This window comes from Ornithorhynchus anatinus, chromosome 6, assembly GCF_004115215.2.
Source record: "Ornithorhynchus anatinus isolate Pmale09 chromosome 6, mOrnAna1.pri.v4, whole genome shotgun sequence".
Taxonomy (NCBI): Eukaryota; Metazoa; Chordata; class Mammalia; order Monotremata; family Ornithorhynchidae; genus Ornithorhynchus; species Ornithorhynchus anatinus.
Window position 1 is genome coordinate 14,480,249 of NC_041733.1, and position 23,873 is coordinate 14,504,121.

The following is a 23,873-nucleotide window of genomic DNA, read 5'->3' on the forward strand; positions in this document are numbered from 1 at the left end:
AGAGAAGCACTGTGGCCTAGTGGGAAGACAATGAGCTTGGGAGTCAGGAGATCTGGGTTCTAATCCCGCATCTGCCATTTGCCTGCTGGGTGGCTCTGAGCCGGTACTCTCTGGGCTGCAATCAATCCATTTTTTTTGTGGTATTTGTTAAGAGCTTACCACGTGCCAGGCAGTGTACTAAGCACTATATAACAATGCCGGAAGACACATTCCTTGCCCACAACGAGCTCATAACAATAATAATAATAATGTTGGTATTTGTTAAGTGCTTACTATGTGCAGAGCCCTGTTCTTAGTGCTGGGGTAGATACAGGGTAATCAGGTCATCCCACGTGAGGCTCACAGTTAATCCCCATTTTACAGATGAGGAAACTGAGGCACAGAGAAGTTAAGCGATTTGCCCACAGTCACACGGCTGACAAGTGGCAGAGCCGGGATTCGAATCCATGACCTCTGACTCCCAAGCCTGGGCTCTTTCCACTGAGCCACGGGAAAGAGAGACATTAATATAAGTAAATACATTAAATTACAGATATGTACATAAGTGCTGTGGGGGCTGAGAGGGGGTGAATAAAGGGTTCAAATCCAGATGCCTCGGTTTCCTCATCCATAAAATAGGGGTTAAATATCTGTTCTGCCTCCCCTTTAGATTGTGAAGCTCATGTGGGAAAAGGACTGAGTCTAGTCTGTGTTTAGGGCAACTAAACCAGTGCTTAGTACAGTGCTTGGCACATAGCAAGCCGGGTAAACAATGCCTCCATTATTACTATTATTAGAAATGGCTCCAGTAAAATGGCATAGCCTATCTAGGGAAGGTTTTGAAATAAACCTTGGGATTCCCCCTCTTATCCTCCACTCTTTAGCTTCCTGCGCTCTCCCCCTTCCCCTCCCCTGGATTTCCTCTGTCACTCTACACTGAGGGAAAGGCCAACCGGCAGAGATAGCAACTGGCATTTTGCTCTTAGTGGGACAGAATAAAAGAGGCTCATTCTGCTTATCATTCGGCCATTCAGGAAATCAGTTCCCTGGAATTCCTCCAGATAAACACCTGGGAAGCCAAATAGAGGCCAGAGCAAACAGAGTTTACCTCCAAATAACTTCATCTGCATCCTCCAGGACAGAGAACGGTTTCCCGGAAGGGTGAACACTTGGTGGATTTACAGCTAATCCTAGTTGACTTTTTAAGGGATAAAAGGTCATTCTCTCCCCAGCCACTCGTAGCCAGCCCCTCAAATCCACTACGACACAAACGTACCGACTTACAAGAAACGATTTAGATGGGAGTTGGGTTGACGGAGAGGGGAGGACGATTGACATTCTTGGTTGCTTTTATCATTCGGCGAATAACTTCAACTCCAAATCACTCAAACCTTAATATTTGGGGGCTAGAATCTCATTTCTCTTCAGTTACTGAAGGGAGTCTTTCATTCAGCATGGTGTAGTGGATAGGGCATGGGCCTGGGAACCAGGAGGTCATGAGTTCTAATCCCCGCTCTTCCACTTGTCCGCTGTGTGACCTTGGGCAAGTCATTTCGTTTCTCTGGACCTCAGTTACCTCATCTGTAAAAGGGGGATTGAGACTGCGAGCCCCAAGTGGTACAGGGACCGTGTCCAACCCCATTTGCTTGTATCCACCCCACCGCTTAGTACGGTGACTTGCACACAGTAAGTGCTTAACAAATGCCATAATTATTATTATTGGAATATCCCCTCGTGGAAAACGTAGTCGGCTTTCGACCCATCTAGTTTATACATTCTCATCTCTAGTCTAGGCAAAGTCTTTATGGACCTTTGTTCCATAAAAATATTAGTAGTAGTAATAGCAGTAATAGCTAAGAACGTACTATGTGCCAAGCACTGCACTAATCACGCAAGTGCTTATAATACAATCAGATCAGACATAGTCCCTATGCCACTGGAGACTCATAATCTAAGCAGGGAGGGAGAGTAGGGATTGAATTCCCATTTTACAGAGAATGAAACTAAACTTAGAGAAATTAAGTGACTCGTCCAAGGTCACAGAGCAGGCCCGGAGCAGAGCCGAGATTTGTACCCAACTCCCCTGACTCCACTAGGTGAAGCCGCTTTCCCAAGATGTAAATGTTATAAATGCCCTAAACTGTATAAATGCAGGACAGGCGGAGAGAGAGGGCTGAACGATGCCAGAGACTTTCAACTGTCACGTTCCCTAGTTCAGAGACTTGATATGGAATCACAGAACCCCAGGATGAGAAAAACTCTCCAGAGGTCATGTAGTCCATCTTTCTGCCTCTATTCTAAAGAGGGGTCTTCCCGGATATGGGAGTGTCCTCCCTCATTTTAAGATACCCAGATTGGAGAGTGCACAACCCTCCCCTATAACTCAGTTCACTCTCAGCCTTCCACTCCATCCCTAAATAACTGACCCTATTGGAAATGTCTTCATCTAGGAGTAGCTCCTAGAATTTGAAAAATGAAAAGGGCTATTTTTCCAATAACCCTTTACCCTTCATCATAAAAAAGGAGGATGTGGGTGGGCCTTGTCCTCTTCAGCACAAACATACACCCCCCTCCCCCCACATACACACGTACACACTCTCATAGACCCACTCTCCTGCGAGGATCACGGGAGGTCTCCTGACCAATCTTGTCTGCCGACTCCAAGGGGCCTGTCCTGATAAAAAGAGGAGACAGGATGTGACAGAGCCAGCCGCTCTGACGAGACAAGTCAACCTTTCTGTGGATTCTGGAGGCTGAGCGTACAAGATTTGCCTTCCTTTCTGGTTCACATACTCATTGGGAGGAGTGATTTATTGGGCTCCTCTCACAAAGCCTCCATAAATCTTGCAGCCCATTAAACAAATGCACCGGGGAAAAATCATCCGTGATTTCTACCATATGGATTCTCCTCCTGCCATTAAGCTGTGACGGCCGAGGCCCATTCCCTCCTGTTCACCTCTCTATGACTTAATAGTTTTAAAAGATTCTCCCCCAGCCGTTTCTCGCCCTCAGATCTGGAATGCTATTTTTCAGCCCCTTGACAGGGCCTACTAAAAATGAGACTGGGTACTGCAATGGAAAACCCAGTCCGTCGTCCTTGCCTGCTGGTAGCTGCTCTAGCGGGGACGGCTGTTCCTGGGAAAGTGACGAGTTGGAAGTGGGCAGAACTTAAAGGAATCACAGTCGGGACTGGAAAGCACTGGGGAAGAAGATCGGGGCTGGGGAACTTTTTTTTTTTTTTTTAAATGATATCTGTTAAACACTTACTATGTGCGAGGCACCATCCTAAGCGCTGAGGTAGATGCAAGCTAATCAGGTTGGACACAGTCCCTGTCCCACGTGGGGCTCACAGTCTTATATCTCCATTTTACAGATGAGGTAACTGAGGCCAGAGAAGTGAAGAGACTTGCTCAAGGTCAAGCAGCGGAGGGGGGATTCGAACCCAAGTCCCGCTGACTCCCAGTCCTGTGCTCTATCCGCTAGGCCGTATCCTAACACTCTACTATTTCTCCTATCCTTAATCTAGACCTGTAGACTGTAAGCACCTGTGGGCAGGAATTGCATCTTCCAACTCTGCTACACTGCACTTTCCCAAGTGCTTAGTACAGTGCTCTGCACACAATATGCATCCTTTAAATATCACTGACTAGCTGATTGATTCCTATCACTGAGAAGCAGTGTGGCCTAGTTGATAGAGCACAGGATTGAGAGTCAGAGGGACCTGGGTTCTGATCCTGGCTCATCACATGCCACTTGTCAGCTGTGTGACTGTGGGCAAGTCACTTAACTTCTCTGTGCCTCGGTTACCTTATCTGTTAAACGGGTATCAAGACTGTGATCCTTATATGGGACAACCTGATTACCCTGCATCTAGTCCAGCGCTTAGAACAGTGCTCTGCACGTAGTAGGCGCTTAACATATACCAACATTATTATTTTTATATCTGCTGTGTGATCTTGGGCAAGTTACTTAACTTCTCTGTGCTTCAGTGACCTCATATGTAAAATGGGGATTAAGACTGTGAGCCCCAGGTGTGACATAGACCGTATCCAACCTGATTACCGTGTGTCTATCTCAGAGGTCAGTACAGTGCCTGGCACAATAGTAGCGCTTATCAAATAGTATTAAGATGTGTTTATTTACATATACATCCCCTGTCTCAAAGAGTTACTGGTGACCTTCCTCTCACTTTAAGTCCTAGCCTCCCCTGTTCGGATCACCCCATCCACTACAGCTTCCTCAACCCCTCTGCACGTATCTATAAACACATTCGTCTTATTTCTGATATTTACACTCTCCATTTGGATATATAATAATTGTGGTATTTCTTAAGCACTCATTACGGTCCGAGCACTGTACTAAGTGCTGGGATAGACACCGAATCATCAGGTCCCACAGGGGGCTCAAAGTCTTGATCCCCATTTTACAGATGAGAAACATGAGGCACGCAGCGTCTTGACCTAGGTCACACAGCGGACGGGTGGCAGAGTGGAGAGTAGAACCTAGGTCCTCTGACCCCCAGCCCCGTGCCCTTTCCACTAGGCCATGCTGCTTCCCAATTTGCCTGTATGTGTCGGTTTATTTGTAGCTCCTTTTCCCCCAACTCCACTCCTTCTTTTCTCAGCCCATTAGATCGGAAACTCCTCAAAAATCGGAGTTTTTTCTAGCATTTCTTTTGTAATTATCCTCGGCACCCAGTGTTACCCAGAGTGGTCACTGAGTACTCTAACAATGATTTTTGTTCAGATTGGCAGTCTATTCAGGTCTAATTCACTGGATTCTGTGAGATTGGAAGCTAAACTCCTTGAGGGCAGGGATAATGTCTCCCAAGGCTTAGTTGAGGGCTCCGCACACGGTAAGCACTCGTAAATCCAATAAGTGATTGATTTTATTGGCTCAACTCCCTTTTTCCATTTAAATGCAGCTTAAATAAAATGGGGATTAACTGTGAGCCTCACATGGGACAACCTGATTACCCTGTATCTACCCCAGCGCTTAGAACAGTGCTCTGCACGTAGCGAGCGCTTAACAGGTACCAACATTATTATTATTAAATGTGAGTCATGAGGCAGTTACTTAGACCCTTTTCTGCGGTGAAATTTGGGTGATAAACACCAGAAAACTGTAAGCCACGGCGTTTCAGATCTATTATCCTGGGAGATTCGAGGCGAATTGAGTCCTATCTTTCCATTTCTGTGCATTTCTGAAGAGGATCAGCTGCCTGACTGCAAACTCCCTGCAGGAACCCTAGAGGTGGCAGAACGGGTAGAGGACTGTGGAAAGGCTGGGGGAAAAGCAAAGGTCTGAGGTCTCTTATTCTCCCAACCCTTCTACTGCTTAAGCCAAGAGGCAACACACAACATGGAATGCCAACTTTGCCTCAGTTACCTTATCTGTAAAATGGCTATTAAGACTGTGATCCTTATATGGGACAACCTGATTACCCTGTATCTAGTCCAGCGCTTAGAACAGTGCTCTGCACGTAGTAGGCGCTTAACGTATACCAACGTTATTATTGTTATATCTGCTGTGTGATCTCGGGCAAGTCACTTAACTTCTCCGTGCTTCAGTGACCTCATATGTAAAATGGGGATTGAGACCGTGAGCCTTAAGTGATGGTCCTTAGTTCTCTCGGGACCATCGTCCATTCTGGTCTTTCACCAGACCAAGCCGTGAAAAGGAAACGGGGACCCATTCTTATATGGAATTTCTCACTACGTGTCGGGCACTGTACTAAGAGCTGGGGTGGGTCAAGCGAATCAGGGTGGACACGGTCCGTATCCCACTTGAGGCTCTCGGTCTTGAGCCCCATTTTACAGGTGAAGTAAACTGAGGCACAGAGAAGGGAAGTGACTCGTCCGAGGCCACACAGCAGACGGGTGGCAGAGCCGGGATTAGATCCCAGGTCCTTCCGACTCCCGGATCCCTGCTCTATCCACCAGCCCGTGCTGCTTCTCAATCCCGATGTAGAAAACGGCAACCGAACCCTCTTCTGTTTGGACTCTCCCAAACACTCAGTACATTGTTCTGCGCAAAGGAGTCGCTCGGTAAATGCAGGTAAGTAGCGGTTTAGCACCCCTGTCCCCGAAATGAAAGTTCCGGGCTTTTTTCCTTCATCCAAAGAAAAGGAAAAGACAATGCGGTAGATTCCGTTCCTCTAAGGTCACGGAAAGATGCGTTCCTACTCTGTCCTCTGGCCCTAGATCTTCTCCCAGGGAGAGCAGGAGTCACTGGGAGCTTTGCCGGGATTTGAACGAGACAGGGATGGAAAGGAAGCCATTGACCCCCCAACCTCAGGAGGGAGGGAGCGGCTCCTCTTGTTTAGATTCTCTCTAGTTCAGGGCAGGAGGTTAATTGGGTAGCAGAGTAATGAGGAGTCATTAAATCGGCCGGCTCAATGCTGTTAGCATAACAAGGGCAGAAAGCGGGGGAAGGGGAAGGCTTCTTTTCTTGTTTTCTGATTGGCTTCTATTAACCTTGCCATGTTTTCTCCACACTGAGCAGAACAATGGGCTCCGGGCCGCCTCTGGGGGCTGCTGATTGAGCTGGGAGAAGGCCGAGAGATGAGGGCGATGGCGAACTTTTGTCTAATCTGAGTGATGTGAACCGGGAACAGCAGGTAGTTGGGTATGGCCTGTCTGTATACCGCACACGTACCCGAACGAACGTGCCAACACGGCCTAGCGGAGAGCACGCTGGCCTCGGAGTCAGGACGCCTGGGTTCTAATCCTCATCGGGCCACAAGTCTGCCGTTTGACCTTGGACAAGTCACTTAATAAGTATGATATTTATTAAGGGCTTACTATGTGCAGAGCACTGTTCTAAGCGCCGGGGTAGATACAGGGTAGTCAGATTGTCCCACGTGGGGCTCACGTTTTTTAATCCCCATTTTTTACAGATGAGGTAACTGAGGCACAGAGAAGTTAAGTGACTTGCCCAAGGTCACACAACAGACAAGTGGCCGAGTCGGGATTAGAACCCTCGACCTCTGACTCCCAAGCCTGGGCTCTTTCCACTAAGCCACGCTGCTTCTCTAACATCTCTGTGCTTCAGTTTCCTCGTGTGTCAAATAGGGATTAGAACTGTGAGCCCCCTGTGTCTAACCTGTTCATCTTGCACCTACCCCAGCACTTAGCACAGTGCTGGGCATATAGTAAGCACTTCACAGATGCCGCAATTATCGAATGGCACCTGGGATCTTCCGAGAGCCACGAGGAATAACCCCTGGTCCAGCAGCATTCGCCTCTGCTTTTTATCGGGGACGGGAGGGCACAAGTAGATATTTAACGTTTACTATTTACTGGGTGCAGAGCACTGTACAGAGCACTGTGCAGAGCCGGGAACTTTTATAGGAAAGTGTGGTTTATCTATTTTTGCCTTTTTATCAGTTCAGACGAGACTTAACTAGCCCCTTGTAACGATCCCAAGCAGTAAGTAGAGCAAACTTGCGGCCTCGAAGCCGTCCCAACCTCCCTCGCACCCCAAGCATGGATCTTGAAGCAGCGTGGCGCAGTGGAAAGAGCATGGGCTTTGGAGTCAGGACTCATGAGTTCAAATCCCAGCTCTGCCACTTGTCAGCTGTGTGACTGTGGGCAAGTCACTTAACTTCTCTGTGCCTCAGTTCCCTCATCTGTAAAATGGGGATGAAGACTGTGAGCCCCACGTGGGACAACCTGATTCCCCTGTGTTTACCCCAGCGCTTAGAACAGTGCTCTGCACATAGTAAGCGCTTAACAAATACCAACATTATTATTATTATCTATCTGGGCTGCAGTCCCGGCTCCACCACTTGACCGCTGTGTGACCTTGGGCAGATCACTTAACTTCTCTGTGCCTCAGTTATCTCATCAGTAAAATGGGGATTAAGACCGTGAGTCCCATGTGGGCCAGAGGCTGCGTCCAACCTGATTAGCTTGTATCTATCTCAGCACTTAAAATAGTTCTTGAGGCATAATAAGCGCTAAACCAATACTATCATCATCACTGTACCCGTGCAGAACCCTGCTTCTCTCAGACCTCTAAGAGAAGCGGCATTGCCTAGTGGAAAGAGCACCACCTTGGGAGACAGAGGAGCTGGATTCTAATCCTGGGACCTTCATTTACCTGTTGTGTGACCTTATGCAAGTCACTTAACTTCTCTGTGGCTCAGTTCCTTCATCTGCAAAATGGGGCTTCAATAACTTTTCTCCCTCCTACTTAGACTGTGAGCTTCAGATGGGACCTGGCCATCTTATACCTACCCCAGCAATTAGTACAGTGCTTGGTGCATAGAAAATGCTTAACAAATACCACAATTATTATTACTGAACAGCGGGGAAGAGTACGAAGGTGGGAATTATATATGGACCTGTCCCTTGAGAGACTCCGAATCTAATTTTTTTAATGGCATTTGTTAAGCGCTTATTACATGCCGGGCACTGTTCTAAGCACTGGGGTAAATGCAAGCTAATAAGTTTGGACACAGTCCATGTCCCACATGGGGCTCACAGTCTTAATCACCATTTTACAGATGAGGTAACTGAGGCCCAGAGAAGTGAAGTGACTTGCCCGAGATCATACAGCAGACAAGTGGCAGGGCCCGGATTAGACCCCAGGTCCTTCTGACTCCCAGGCCCGTGCTCTATCGGCTAGGTCACGCTGCTTCTCTGGGTCCACCAGAACCCATCCATCTCACAGTTACAGGAAGTCCTTGGGCTATTCAAGGACCTGTGGGGAGCCTTCTACCGGGCTTTGTGGGGAAAGAAGGAGAATCAGGGTTCCTCAGGCTTGACCCAGCCTGAGGTAAATGCAGGAGTGGTTTGCAGGATTCTTTCAGGAGTCTTCTGACAGGTTAGGTTGCTGGCAAAGTAGAGCGCACAGTCTCATCTTCCTGAAAGTCAGAATGGGCTCTTCTGAACTCAAGAACTAGTAGGGTGAGAAATACGGAGAAGAGAGACGGCATTCCAGAAAATCAGACCTGGAGACACACGCGATGTCACGTAGGCTGCCCTGGCTCAGAGTGCGATACGAAGATGCGATTAGGCCGCCATTTTGTGGTTGTCCATTTGATTTGGCCCAAACTGACCCTAACCTAAAGTCTTTCCTCCACAATGCTCTGACCCTCCCAACCACTCCAGAGCCCCTGCATTTCCCTACCGCGTCCAGTGTAGCCTCTGAGGGGTGGCAGGAGCCATGGCAAGGGGTGGCTGAAAAACAGACCTGAAAGTGTCCCAGACCATATTGGGGAATCTGACCTTGGAAAGATTAGTTGAAAACCAGACTGCCCAGTGTACTGATGGATGACTAGCTACTCTGGTGAGCAGTGATTTAGAGGTGGAACTGTAGTGGCTGTTTCTGCTTGGTAACAACTACCATCAATCAAGTAATGGCATTTTTATTAGGTGCTTACTGATGCAGGGTACCGTACTAAATGCTTGGGAGAGTACAATAGAGTTGGTAGAAATGGTCAAAGCAACCGTCTAGCAGGGGAGATATGCATTAAAATTCATTCAACTCAATCGTATTTATTAAGCGCTTACTGTGTGCAGAGCACTGTACTGAGCGCTCGGAAAAGTACAATACAACAATCAAGAGTGACAATCCTTGCCCACAACGAGCTCATAGCCTCAGCAAGAGTACAGGAATATGTACAGAAGTGCTATGATACTTCTATTCCTGTGCTTCTTCTCACCCTCATGCAACCTGACAGATAAATACCAAAAACGTACTAGCCCACTGACATTTTTATCAGTCCACCCTTTCAGGAAGTGTTTATATAATGAATGAATTGAATCCTTTTTTAAATTCCCTTCTCACATGTGGCACTTCTCATCATGATGAAGAGAGTGAGTGGCTATTCGCAAGACTAACTTCATAATACTCTCATTTCTTTAATTCTTCCAAATTTCTGGTCAGGCTCTTTCGACATCTCCCACTGGCCTTCCAAGAACTCTGACCCTGACAAAGTTCACATCGCCTTCTCCAGGACCAATTAATCGACCAATCATGTTTATTGAGCGCTGAGTGTGCGCAGAGCACTGTACTAAGCATTTGGGAGTGTTCACTGTAACAGACACAGTCCGTGCCAAGTGCCCTGCTTAGAGTTCACGAGAAGTTGAGAAGGAGGACCTGACCGATAGAAAACCCATGCTTCCTTAAATGTCAACCCTAAAACTCCTGCAAACTCTGGGAACTCTGCCTTCGTCGAGCACAACCCCCTTAAATCACAGCACTGAAAATGTCTGGCTCAGCGAGGAAATACGTGAGCGGGCCACATCTCTCAGAATAGAACAACCCGATTGGCTTACTTGACGCGAATACTTCATAGGCCGTGGCCCGAGCGCTTGGCCTCTGCTCTACCCCTTAGAATGCTCCGGTCACATGCTCGGCTTGTGACCCCGGGGTCTTCACTGGAGACTCTCTCGGCCACAGTGAACCCACTGTCTTCTAGACACAGACAGCTTCTTGAAGAGCTCACATGAAGCTAGTCAGCAATAACACCCATGACTGACCTTTGCCCCCCCCCAAACAATCTTTGAATTTCAGAAGTGGTCAATAATAATTTTTTATTATACTCTTGGTCACCATTGATGTCCTTTTTTAAGAACTTGTTTGCCCATGAGACGACATTTTCTCAGGGCGGGGGTGCGGGGGGAAGGGTGCTGAGAAAGACAGAAATACAGAGAGCGAAAAAGAGAGACGTATGGTATCCCGGTATTTGTTAAGCGCTGACTGTGTGCTGGGCACTGTACTAAGCACTGGGGTGGGCACAGGCTAAGTGGGTTGGACACGGTCCCTGTTCCCACTTGGAGCTCACAGTCTTAGTTCCCACTTTACAGAGGAGGGAACTGAGGCCCGGAGAAGTTAAGTGACTTGCCCAAGGTCACACGGCAGACAAGTGGAGCCGGGATTAGCACCTAGGTCCTTCTGACTCCCAGGCCTGTGCTCTACCCACGAGAGAGAGGAAGAGAAAGAGAGACAGGGAAAGCGAGGAGGGGGAATCGGGAACTTCTATTCCTATTTCTCGACTCATCAAACTATCATCAAACTTGTAGCATTTAGTTAAAGGAATAAAACGAATTTTGCCCATTCCTGAATGCGATTTCCAAACACTGCCAAATCAATTCTCATTAAATCTCTCAGGAAGGTAAGGGAGGGGAAAGCAACATTGGATAAAGCCTGCGCAAATTTTCCTAAAGATTTAGAACTATGTTCCCTGACGGACAGTCTAATGCCGGAATACTAGTCCAGCCTGCCAGCTAACTCTCCTGGGAATTGTCTATCAACAGGAAGGAGCAAATAGAAAACACCCAATGGCAAAGAGTCCTACTGGCATCTCCGTTTCGGAGACAAGGAGAAGAAATTCCCCATAAAAGGATTAGAAATAAAATACCCTGGCTCTTCAATCCACTGTTTTTCATCCTAAGCTTGGAGACTCTATATAGTACACTGACAAATGATAGTCTGTGAAAACAAGCGATTGTGTTCCTACACATTTTTCAACTATCCCACAAAGGTAGACGGGTAGGGCCTTCTTTCAAACGTATCCTCAGATCTGAACCGCAAGACGTTGCCGAAGCAGCATGGCTTAGGGGAAAGAGCACGGGCTTGGGAGTCAGAGGTCATGGGTTCTGATCCCGGCTCCGCCACTTGTCGGCTGTGTGACTTTGGGCAAGTCACTTAACTTCTCTGTGCCTGTTATCGCATCTGGAAAATGGGGATTAACACTGTGAGCCCCACGTGAGACAACCTGATTACCCTGTATGTACCTTAGCGCTTAGAACAGTGCATGGCACATAGGAAGTGCTTAACCAATACCATCATTATTATTACGATGATTGAATCTCAACTCAAAATTCAGTCTATCATTCCTCGGCATAGTAATAACTGTGGCATTTGCTCAGCATTTACTATGCGTAAAGCTCTGCACTAACTGCTGGGGTAGACGCAAGATAATCGGGTTGGACACAAGAGGCTCATAGTCTAAGGTGGAGGGAGAACAGTTCTATTATCCCTGTTTTTTTACAGATGAGGAAAGTGAGGCACAAAGAGACTAAACGATTTGCCCAAGATCACCCAGCAGGCTAGTGGTAGAGTTGGGATTAAAACCCAGGTCTCCTGAGTAAGTAATAATAATAAGAATGATGATGGTATTTGTTAAGCACTTACTATGTGCAAAGCACTCTTCCAAGCACTGGGTAGATACAAGGTAATCAGGTTGTCTCACGTGGGGTTCACAGTCTTAATCCCCATTTTACAGATGAGGTCACTGAGGTACAGAGACGTTAAGTGACTTGCCCCCAGTCACACAGCTGACAAGTGGCGGAGCTGGGATTAGAACCCACGACCTCTGACTCCCCAGCCCGGGGTCTTTCCACTGAGCCACGCTGCTTCTCTCAAGTAGAGCTGGGGAGAGCCGGGGGCTTGGGAGGGGATCCTGGGGCTGGGAAATAGGATGCCTGGGTCCCTGAGAGCATGGTGTGGAGAAGCAGCGTGGCTCAGTGGAAAGAGCAGGGGCTTGGGAGTCAGAGGTCGTGGGTTCTAATCCCGGCTCCGCCACTTGTCAGCTGCGTGACTTTGGGCAAGTCACTCAACTTCTCTGTGCCTCAGTTCCCTCATCTATAAAATGGGGGTTAAGGATGTGAACCCCACGTAGGACAACCTGATTACCTTGTATCTCCCCCAGCGCTTAGAACAGTGTTTGGCACATAGTAAGCCCTTAACAGATGTCGCCTTCATCATGATGTGGAGCGTGTGGGCAGAGAATGCGCCTTGGGTTTCTGCTGTGATTTCCCCAGCATTCAGTACGGTGCACAACACTCAGGAGATGCTAAATTAATATCATTACTCAAGGAGCGCTGGTCTCTGAAACAGCTTCCAAACATTCAGACCCCTCTAGGTGTTGCTCACCCTTCCCAAACAGAAGGGGAGGGAGGAAGCCGGTGGCTTGGAAGATGATCCCGGGGCTGGGAAACGGACTGCCTCGGTCCCTCGGAGCATGGAGTGGAGTACGTGGGCATGTTCAAACTGTCACCGAATCCTGTCGGCTCGACCTTCACAGCATCGCTAAAATCTGCCTTTCCATCTCAACTACTACTGTTTTAATACAATCGCTTATCCTAACCCTCCCTGATTATAGCATCGGTCCCTTTGCTGACCTCTCTGCTTTCTATCTCTCCCTATTCCTGTCCATACTTCACTCTGCTGCCCGGATCATTTTTTCTATAAAACAGTCCATGTTTCCCCACTCCCCAAAAACCTCCAGTGGTTTTCCATCCACCGCCGCATCCAACAGACACTCCTTACCATCGTCTTTAAGGCGTTCGATCGCCTCGCTCCCTCCTACCTTACCTCTCTGCTTTCCTGCTACAGCCCAGCTTGCACATTTAGCTTCCCTAATGCCAACCTAATAACTATACCTCAATCTCATCTATCTAGCTGCCGATCTCTTGCCCGTGAATTATCCCTGGCCTGGCCAGTTACCCCTGGTCCTCTTCATATCCAACAGAAGATCACTCTCCCCACCTTCTAAACCTTAGTAAAAGCATATTCGTTCATTCAGTAGTATTTATTGAGCGCTTACTAGGTGCGGAACACTGTACTAAGCTCTTGGAATGGACAAATCGGCAACAGACAGAGACAGTCCCTGCCCTTCGACGGGCTTACGGTCTAATCGATCTCCCCTAAGAAGTCCTTCCTGACTAAGCCCACGTTTCCTCTTCTTTCACATTCTTCTGTGCCCCCCTTGCACCCGTCCCTCAGCCCCACAGCACTTATATACACACATCTGTAACTTATTGATTTATGTTAATGTCTGTCTCCCACTCTAAACTATTTAAGCTTGTTGTGAGCAGGGAACCTGTCTACCAAATCTGATATATTGTACTCTCCCAAGTGCTCTGCACACAATAAGTGCTGAATAAATTCAACTGAGTGAAGCATGAGGTGAGATAAATTTTGGAGGAGATTCTGGCCAGGAAGTTCAATAACAATAATAAAAATAATAATAATGGCATTTGTTAAGGGCTTACTGTATGCCAAGCACTGTACTAAGCCCTGGAGTAGAAAAGAGATTATCAGGTCCCACATGGGACTCACAGTCTAAGTAGGAAGGAGAAAATGTATTGTTTTAATGAGATGTTCTTCCCCTTGATTTTATTCAGCCACGCTGAAGCAGCGTGGTTCAGTGGAAAGAGCACGGGCTTTGGAGTCAGAGGTCATGGGTTCTAATCCCGGCTCTGCCGCTTGTCAGCTGGGTGACTGTGGGCAAGTCACTTCACTTCTCTGTGCCTCAGTTACCTCATCCGTAAAATGGGGATTAACTGTGAGTCCCACGTGGGACAACCTGATTTCCCTGTGTCTACCCCAGCGCTTAGAACAGGGCTCAATAAATACTATTGAATGAATGAAAACGTATTGAATCCCCATTTTGCCAATGAGAAACTGAGTCCCAGAGACGTTAAATGGCAAGCGGCAGAACTAGGATTAAAACCCAGGTCCTCTGATTCCCAGTCCCGTGCTCTTTCCACTAAGGCCACGCTGCTTCCTTAAAATGCAGCAGCCTTCTGGTCGTCGTCTCCGGTCAGGTGGCATCCGACTCTTCAGTTTTCATGGCGATGATTCTTTGCCATCCTCTTGGGTCCGAACTGGCATCGGAAGGTGATGAGAGACCCAGAGGGCATGAGCTGGCTTCTTGGCCTGGATCCAGTACTGATCCGAGGTAGGATCGAGCTCTGTTAACAGTCATTCCCTCTCCACTTTACATCTGGATTCCCCTTGTAACTTACAAGACACCTTCTGGAGTTCCATGCCCTACGCACCACTATTACAAGTGGCAGGGACCAAAAAAAATAGAATTCGCCACTTGCGGTGTAACCCCTGCCTCCCCCCCAAAGCTATTCTTCCAGAAGGAGCACATTCCTCTCACGTATACTTTAATGTCGGTTAATCAGTTCTTACGAGGGACTGTAATAATAATAATAATAATGTTGGTATTCGTTAAGCGCTTACTATGAGCAGAGCACTGTTCTAAGCGCTGGGGTGGATACAGGGTAATCAGCTTCTCCCACGTGAGGCTCACAGTTCATCCCCATTTTACAGATGAGGTAACTGAGGCCCAGAGAAGTGAAGTGACTTGCCCACAGTCACACAGCTGATAAGCGGCAGAGCCGGGATTCGACCCCATGACCTCTGACTCCCAAGCCCGGGCTCTCTCCACTGAGCCACGCTGCTTGTATATAAGACTGGGGGAATTTTCGGAAGAAAGTTGGGAGAGGGCGAAAAAACAATCAATTGTATTTATCGAGTGCTTACTGTGTCCAGAGCGTGTATTTATTGAGCGCCTATTGTGTCCAGAGTGTTGTACTACACGCTTGGAAGAGTACAATAGCACAATAAACAGGCACATTCCCTGCCCACAGTGAATTTTCAGTCTAGAGGGGGACAGAGACATTATTCAAATATGAAAATTACAAATAGGAACATAAGCTGTGGGGCTGAGAGAGGGGCAAATCCAAGCACGGGGGTGACCCCGAAGGGAGTGGGAGAAGAAGAAATGAGGGCCCAGTCAGGGAAGGCCTCGGGGAGGAGGTGTACTTTTAATAAGGTTGCTCTGAAGGTGGCAAGAGTGATCATCTGGAAGATATTTAGAAGGAGGAGTGTCCATACCAGACACAGGACGTAGGCGAGAGGTCAACGGCAAGATAGACGAGATCGAGGTACATTGACCGGGTTGGCATTAGAGGATTAGGTTATGGTAGGAAAGCAGAGAGGTAAGGTAGGAAGGGGCAAGGTGATGGAGCGCTTCTAAGCTTATGGTGAGGAGTTTCCGTTTGATGTGGTGGTGGATGGGCAACCGCCGGCTGTTCTTGAGGAGAAGGGAAAGATTTCCTGCATTTTTTTGGATTTTTAGCCTTTGAGGTTGGTTGTGGGGGAGATCAATCAATCAGTGATATTTACTGAGCGATTACTCTGCGTAGAGCACTATACTAAGTGATTGGGAGAGTACAAAACAACAGGTGACAGACACATTCCCTGCCCACGGTGAGTTTACGATCCAGAGGATGAGTTTACAGTCTAGCGGTCGTGAGAAGCGACGTGGCCTAGTGGACAGAGCAAGGTCCTGGGAGTCGGAGGATCCGGGTTCTGATCCTGGCTCCACCACCTGTCCGCTCTCTGACCTTGTGCAGGTCATTTCACTTCTCCGCACCTCAGTTACCTCGACTGTAAAGTGAGGATTAAGACTGCAAGCCCTCTGTAGGACAGGAACTGTGTCCAACCAGATTATCTTTTATCTAATAATTATGGTATTTGTCAGAAACCTATTATGGGCCGGCCACTGTACTAAGCACTGGGGTGTATACAGGCAAATCAAGTCGGGACACTTTCCCTGTCTCACGTGGGGCTCTCCGTCTCAATCCCCATTTTACAGATGAGGTAACCGAGGCGCAGAGAAGTGAAGTGACTTAAACAAGGTTACACAGCAGAGTAGTGGTCGAGCCAGGATTAGAAGCCATGACCTTCTGATTCTCGGGACCGTGCTCTATCCTATACGCCTTGCTACCCCGGCGCTTAGTACAGTTCATTCAATAGTATTTATTTATTTCATTCATTCAATAGTATTTATTGAGCACTTACTATGTGCAGAGCACTGTACTAAGCGCTTGGGATGAACAAGTCGGCAACAGTCCCAGGCACATAGTAAGCACTGAACAAATAACATTTATTTTTTTTTTAAAAAAAAGGTCATACCAGCAGACTAAACTACCTACTTCTTTGGGGGGCTGCTTCCCTCCGGAGTCCCTTGGGGGTCAGCGTCAAAGACATTTAGATCCTGGAAGAAAAATGCTAATTTCCGGCTACCTAATACACCACTCCCAAATTACCCAACAGCCTACGGGAAGCCGTCCGCACACGCGCGCGCACACACGCACGGCCCTTTCTCCGTGCCATCGACGTATAACGAATGGCCGGCGGTGACGAGCCACTGGCCAGATTCCCTCCTCTGCAGCTGCCGACGTGGAACCCCTTGTGATGTGGAAGTCGGAGCAGAGAGGCCTCTGTCATCTCTATCATTTATGTGCCTCCGCTTCTTTTGATCCTGGGAGATAATGCTCCCGGCAACATATCCAGCCTGGGTCATGGGAAGAATGGGAGTCGTTCCACATTGTGGAGGCTTCCTCTTTGGGAATTCACCTCCCCCTCCCTCTCTCCTCGATTCCCTAAGTGAAAATAGACGACGAGTTGCAGCTGGCTCTGCAGACATTTTCGTTTTCAATAGTATTTAAGTTCTTACTATGTGCCAGGCACTGTACTAAGCGCTGGGGTAGATACGAGATAATCAGGTTGGACACAGAGCAGTTCCCGCATGGGTTCACAGCTTTAATCCCCGTTTTTCAGAAAATAATAATAATTACGATACTTCTAAAGTGCTTAGTATGTGTCAAGCAGCGTGGCTTAATGGAAAGAGCACGGGTCTGGAAATCAGAGGTCATAGGTTGTAATCCCGGCTCTGCCACTTGTCAGCTGGGTGACTTTGGGCAAGTCACTTAACTTCTCTGTACCTCAGTTACCTCATCTGTAAAATGGGGATGAAGACCGTGAGCCCCACGTGGGACTACCTCATTACCTTGTATCAACCCCAGCGTTTAGAACGGTGCTCTGCACATAGTAAGCGCTTAACGAATACCAATTTATAGGGAAGCAGCGTGGCTCAGTGGAAAGAGCGCGGGCTTGGGAGTCAGAGGTCATGGGTTCTAATCTCCGCTCCGCCACTTGTCAGCTGTGTGACTTTGGGTAAGTCACTTAACTTCTCTGTGCCTCAGTTTCCTCATCTGTAAAATGGGGGTTAAGACTGTGAGCCTCACGTGGGACAACCTGATTACCCTGTATCTACCCCAGCGCTTAGAACAGTGCTCCGCACAGAGTAAGTGCTTAATAAATACCAGCATTATTACTACTAAGCATGGGAATAGATATAAGCTATTCATTCAATAGTCTTTATTGAGCGCTTACTATGTGCAGAGCACTGTACTAAGCGCTTGGAATGAACAAGTCGGCGACAGATAGAGACGGTCCCTGCCGTTTGACGGGCGAATAAGCTAATCATGCACCGCCCCGTCCCACACTCACACTCTTAATCCCCATTTTACAGATGAGGTAACTGTGGCACAGAGAAGTTAAGTAACTCGCTCAAGGTCACAGAGCAGATGTGGCAGAGCCAGGATTAGAACACAGGTCCTCTGACTCCCAAGCCCATGCTCTTTCCATTAGGCCTTGCTGATGGGCCGGAGAGCAGGCTCTGTTTCCACCTCAGACAGCTGAATTCCTGGGGGCACGATAACAACAGAATCGGTCTGACTCCTCTAGGAGGAGAGCGGAAGGCCTTTCGGGTATCGGAGGGTCTCGGTCTTCTGCGTAGGCCTCTGTATTCTCGGAAATCAACAACTGGAAGTGCTTTTGAGACAGGTTTCAAACGAGCTTCGCCTCGTTAGTCTACTGCTGTCATCACCATCGTGACTTCTCTGCAAGTATTCCCTGGGCCTCTCCAGAGTGCGTACCATACGGCTGTACTTATTAGATCCTGGGACATCTCGAGTTAGATCTAGAGGATGTGTCTTTGTTCTTCTTCCTAGCAGGGCTTTTAATCCCATTGGTTTTTCTGAAGAATCAGGTCTGGCTCCACTCCAGCCACCTGAGAATACATCTCTCAGCATCTCTTCCCCGTGCCCATTTAAAAAAAAAATACCCTGTCAGATTTAACTGCTGATTAAACACTATATGAAGTTTATTAAGCATTGACACAGCATTTTCTACTTGGAAAACGTTTTAAGATAGTAAAACAGATTGCATCTGATTTCCCCAGCCGTCCTATGAAGATTTTTTTTTTTCCCATTTCAAAAATAACAATCCCCTTCCTTTCCACTCCCTATCCTGCCAGACATCGGAAGACCTGGGCTCTAAGCCTGACTCCGCCACTTACTAGCCGTGTGAGCTTGGGCAATGTTCCTTCATCTGCAAAATGGGGATTCAATGCCTGTTCTCCTTCCCATTTAGACTGAGAGCCCCATGGGAGACCTGATTATCTTGCATCTACGCCAGTACTTAGTACGGTGCTCGGAACACAGTAAGGGCTTAACAAATGCCACAGTCATTATTATTATTATTATTAGATAAGTAGCTTACCGGTATTCATATTAAAATCTGAGCTAGATTCACCTGAGAGTAGAGATTCCCAAACTGGTGTATATACTCCAGTGGTAGATTGCCTGGGATCAGACTGGCTCCAAAATCCTTACGAGGAAATCCCGACGGGAATATGGAGAGTGAGTTGCGAGGTGAGGGGGTTGAGGGGGAAAGAGAAAGGGGAGAGTTGCTGAAGGGGCAGAAGCACCTGTTACTTCCGATTTGCCACTCTCCAGTGCTTACCCCAGGATTTTAGAATGTCAGAGCAACTCCTTATTTGTTCATTCAATTCATTCATTCAGACGTATTTATTGAGCGCTTACTGTGTGCAAAACACCGCACCAAGCTCTTGGGAGGGTACAATAAATAAAAAAATAGGTACATTCCTTGCCCACAATGAGCTTAGAGTCTAGAGGGGGACGGACAGACATCAGTATAAATAAATAAATGTTCCGGGCTCTGAGCAAGTGAGAAAAATGAAGCGAAGTGGCCTAGTGGATAGAGCCCAGGCCTGGGGGCAGAAGGATGTAAGTTCTCAACCGGGCTCTGCCACTTGTGCACTGTTTAACCTTGGGCAATTCACTTGACTTCTCTGTGATTCAGTTACCTCATCTAAAAGGGGATAAAGATTGTGAGCCCCATGTGGTAGATGGATGTTTCCAATAGGATTACTTTTTATCTAACCCAGCACTTAGAACGGTGTTCGGCACATAGAGAGCACTTTGCAAACATTATTTTTTTAAAAAAAAAAGTGAGCTAGAGCCAGAATTTGGCCCAGAGCAGCCTCAGTGGGTACCAGCTGGTGGGATTTTCCCACCATCCCCTCAGGCCTGGGCTTGTCCTAGAAATTGTAGTTTTCTTATACAAGCGTGGGCGTGCTATCAGGGCAAGTGGATTTGAATGTGAGTTAGTGTTTAACATTTGGGGTAGCTGAGGTGTGTTCATAAGTGTTATGGATGATTGTGAGAACACCAGTGGCACTTGTGTGATGACATGTGAAGCGTAGACCCAAGCTCCCCCCCCTCCCGTTCTCTTCTCAGTGACACCCCATAAGCTCCAACAGACAGCATAACGTTGGCATAAGTTCGGGTGTGGGGAGTGAAATGACATCTAAGGATAGGATCGGACTATTTCAAAAGGAATCTAGGCCTACGTGTGCCCCGAGTGGTCTGTGGAGTAAACTGGCCGTTCTGTCTTTTCTCAGAGGTGATGTAGAATGAACCGCAGTCTCCCGGCCTGCCCCTAACTCTACCACCTAGCGAAAGCAGCGTGGCCTCGAGGCAAGAGCCCGGACCTGGATGTCAGAGGACATGGGATTTAATCCTGGTTCCACCATGCGCCAGCTGTGTGACCTCTGGCAAGTCACTTAACTCCTCTATGCCTCAGTTCCTTCATCTGCAAAATGGGGATTCAATACCTGAGTCCCCTCCTGCTTAGATTCTGGTCCCCCGGGGGATCTGTTCATCTTGTATCTAGTACAGTGCTTGGCACAAAGTAAGTGCTTAGCAAATACCACATTTATTATTACTATCATTATCATTAATGACTTCCCAAACATTAGAACAAAGGCCAGATGTCACAGTTTGGTCAGTTCTTGACCCTGCAGAGCGCTCCATCCGCAATGGTGACATGATTTCTCCCTCTTTAAAGAACTCCCTTCTTGTCTGTGCTGAAGGGGAAGTTGCCTGTGGCTCGAGCAGCATCGTGAGGGGATGAAAGGGAAATAATCCTTCTGTAATGATGAGGGAAAGTCCTCGGCTACGAGGAGGGCAGCCAAGATCTGGATCTCTTCAGCCTTGGCAACACATATTTGGTCGTGGGAGTTCCATAGCTTGACATGCATCTCCCATCTCGGGGCTTTGTAGACCTCCCTTTTGTTAATATTACAAATCAAGCAATAACCAGTATGAATAGTGTTCTCTGCTGAAGGAGAGGAGTCCCTTAACTTCTCTGTACCTCTGTTTCCTCATCCATAAAATGGGGATTAAATACCTGTTCTTCCCTCCTTAGTTGTGAACCTCACATGGGATATGGGAAGCATTGGGAAGTAGCGTGGCTCAGTGGAAAGAGCCCAGGCTTGGGAGTCAGAGGTCATGGGTTCGAATCCCGGCTCCGCCACCTGTCAGCTGTGTGACTTTGGGCAGGTCACTTGACTTCTCTGGGCCTCAGTTACCTCCTCTGAAAAATGGGGGTAAAGATTCTGAGCCCCATGAGGGACAACCTGATCACCTTGTATCCCCCCAGCATTTAGAACAATGCTTTGCACACGGTAAGTGCTTAACAAATACCAACATTATTATTATTATTATTATTATAGGGCTTGAACTGACCTTATTATTCTGTGTCTAACCAGGGTTTAGATACAGTGCTTGGCACATAGGAGGAACCTAACAAATGTTACTTGGAAAAAAGTAAAGAAAAGAGGGGAGGAAAGGAGAGAGATTGGTGGGGCAGACTGTCCGGTACAAGATTCTTTTTCCCAGTGGCATATCAGCTGCCAAAACCTCCCCTAACTTCACTGTAAGCTCACTGTGGGCAGGAAACGTGTCTGCCAACTGTTATATTGAACTCTCCCAAGTGCTTAGTACAGTGCTGTGCACACAGTAAGCTCTCAGTAAATATGATTGATTGATCGATTGTGCCTCCTATAGGGAATAAATATATTAGTGCACCTGAGTTAAAGAAACAAAAATGTACTGTCTCACGTATGAGGCCACGCTGCCCCCAGGAGAGCTCATTGCTCATTAAGCAATCACCTTGCCCCCTCTTACTGGGCTTGGTGGAAAGAGCACGTGCTCGGGAGTCAGAGGTCATAGGTTCTAATCCCGACTCCGCCACTTATCAGCTGTGTGACCTTGGGCAAGTCACTTCACTTCTCTGTACCTCAGTTACCTCATCTGTTAAACGGGGGATTAAGACCGTGAGCCCCACGTGGGACAACCTGATGACCTTCAGAAGAGTGCATGGCACACAGAAAGTGCTTAACAAATACCATCATTATTATTATCATCTTGCTACTCTCCTGCTACAACCGAGTCTGCACACTCTGCTCCTCTAACGGCAACCTCCTCGCCGTACCTTGATCTCATCTATCTTGCCGCTGACCTCTCGTCTACGTCCTGCCCCTGGCCTGGAAGGCCCTCTCTCCTCATATCCGCCAGACAATTACTCTCCCCGTCCCCTTCGGAGCCTTGTTGAAGGCTCATCTCCTTCAATCGGCCTTTCCTGGCTAAACCTCCCTTTCCTCTTCTCCCATTCCCTTCTGTGTCTCCCCGACTTGCTCCCTTCATTCATCGTCCCTCCCAACCCCTCGGCACTTAGGTCCACATCTGGCATTTATTTATTTCTATTAATGTCTCTCTCCCCCTCTTTACTGTAAGCTCGCTGAGGGTGGGGAATGGGTCTGCTCATTGTTCTATTGCACTCTCCCAAGCGCTTAGTACAGTGCTCTGCACACTGTAGGCGCTCAATACATGCGATAGACTGACTCTTTGCCCCCTGCAAGTTAACTGTGCCGCAGTGAGCTCAGGGAGTTGTAGGATGTAAACCTCAACTGGAAAAGAATCCAGGGCCTTCGGGACTATAAATAATCCAGGCGGGGGCCTATAGGGCCTACGGAGAAACCCTCCCCTAGATCGAAGCTTCTCTTTGTTCCCTCCTAAACAGAGCCGCCTTTCATGCTTTGGTCACAAGAGAGAACATGACTGACTCGGTGCATTTGTAGTGGTGTAGAGTGCATGGCCTTGGGGGGAGGAAAACAACCCAAACTGAACCTTCGCTTCTTTAATCGGAGGAGGAGGGGACGATCATTCCCTTTTTAAAGTCTCTGTTTCCGAGCCAACCTATTATTAATGCTATAGGACAGGGACAGTATCTACCAACTCTGTTACTCTCCCAAGTGCTCAGTACAGTGCTCTGCCCACGGTAAGCGGTAGTCAGTTATCACTGATTGGTTGATAACGTCCATCGGAGCTTTCTAGGTGGTGTCAGAGGCTGTCCGGGTTACTGGGATAGATACAAGATCGTCGGGTCAGATGTAACTCCTGTCCCTCATGGGCTCACAATCTAAGGGGTCATTTATCCCCATTTTACAGATGAGAAAACTGTGGCCCAGAGACGTTAGGTGACTTGCCAGCGCTCACCAGCGGGACGGTGGTTGATGTAACATTAGAACCCGTATCTTCTGACTCCCTGTCCCACGCTCTTTCCAAAAGGCCAGGTTGCCATTTTCGGCTTTTTGCCTAAGCATCCCCATTTAGAGGAGGTACGTCCCAATCCCCTCTCAGGGCAGTAACTGGAGAGTTTCCATTTATTCATTCATTCAATAGTATTTATTGAGCGCTTACTGTGTGCAGAGCACCGTATTATGCGCTTGGAATGTACAAATCGGTAACAGATAGAGACGGTCCCTGCCCTTTGACGGGCTCACAATCTAATCGGGGGAGACGGACAGACAAGAACAGTAGCAGTAAATAGAATCGAGGGGATGAACATCTCATTAAAACAATAGCAAATAAATAGAATCAAGGCGATGTACATCTCATTAACAAAATAAATAGGGTAATGTACTCTACGGGTCTCGACGGAGTGAAGCAGAGGCAGATCCATTCCATTCCTAGCTTGGGCAGTGGCTAGCGAGTGGAAGGCCATCTGCTACCAGTCAAAACTCACCTGTGCCGAGCAGCAGAGGCCCGGGAGAGAGTCGAGGGCGGAGATTCAGTTTTACTGCACGG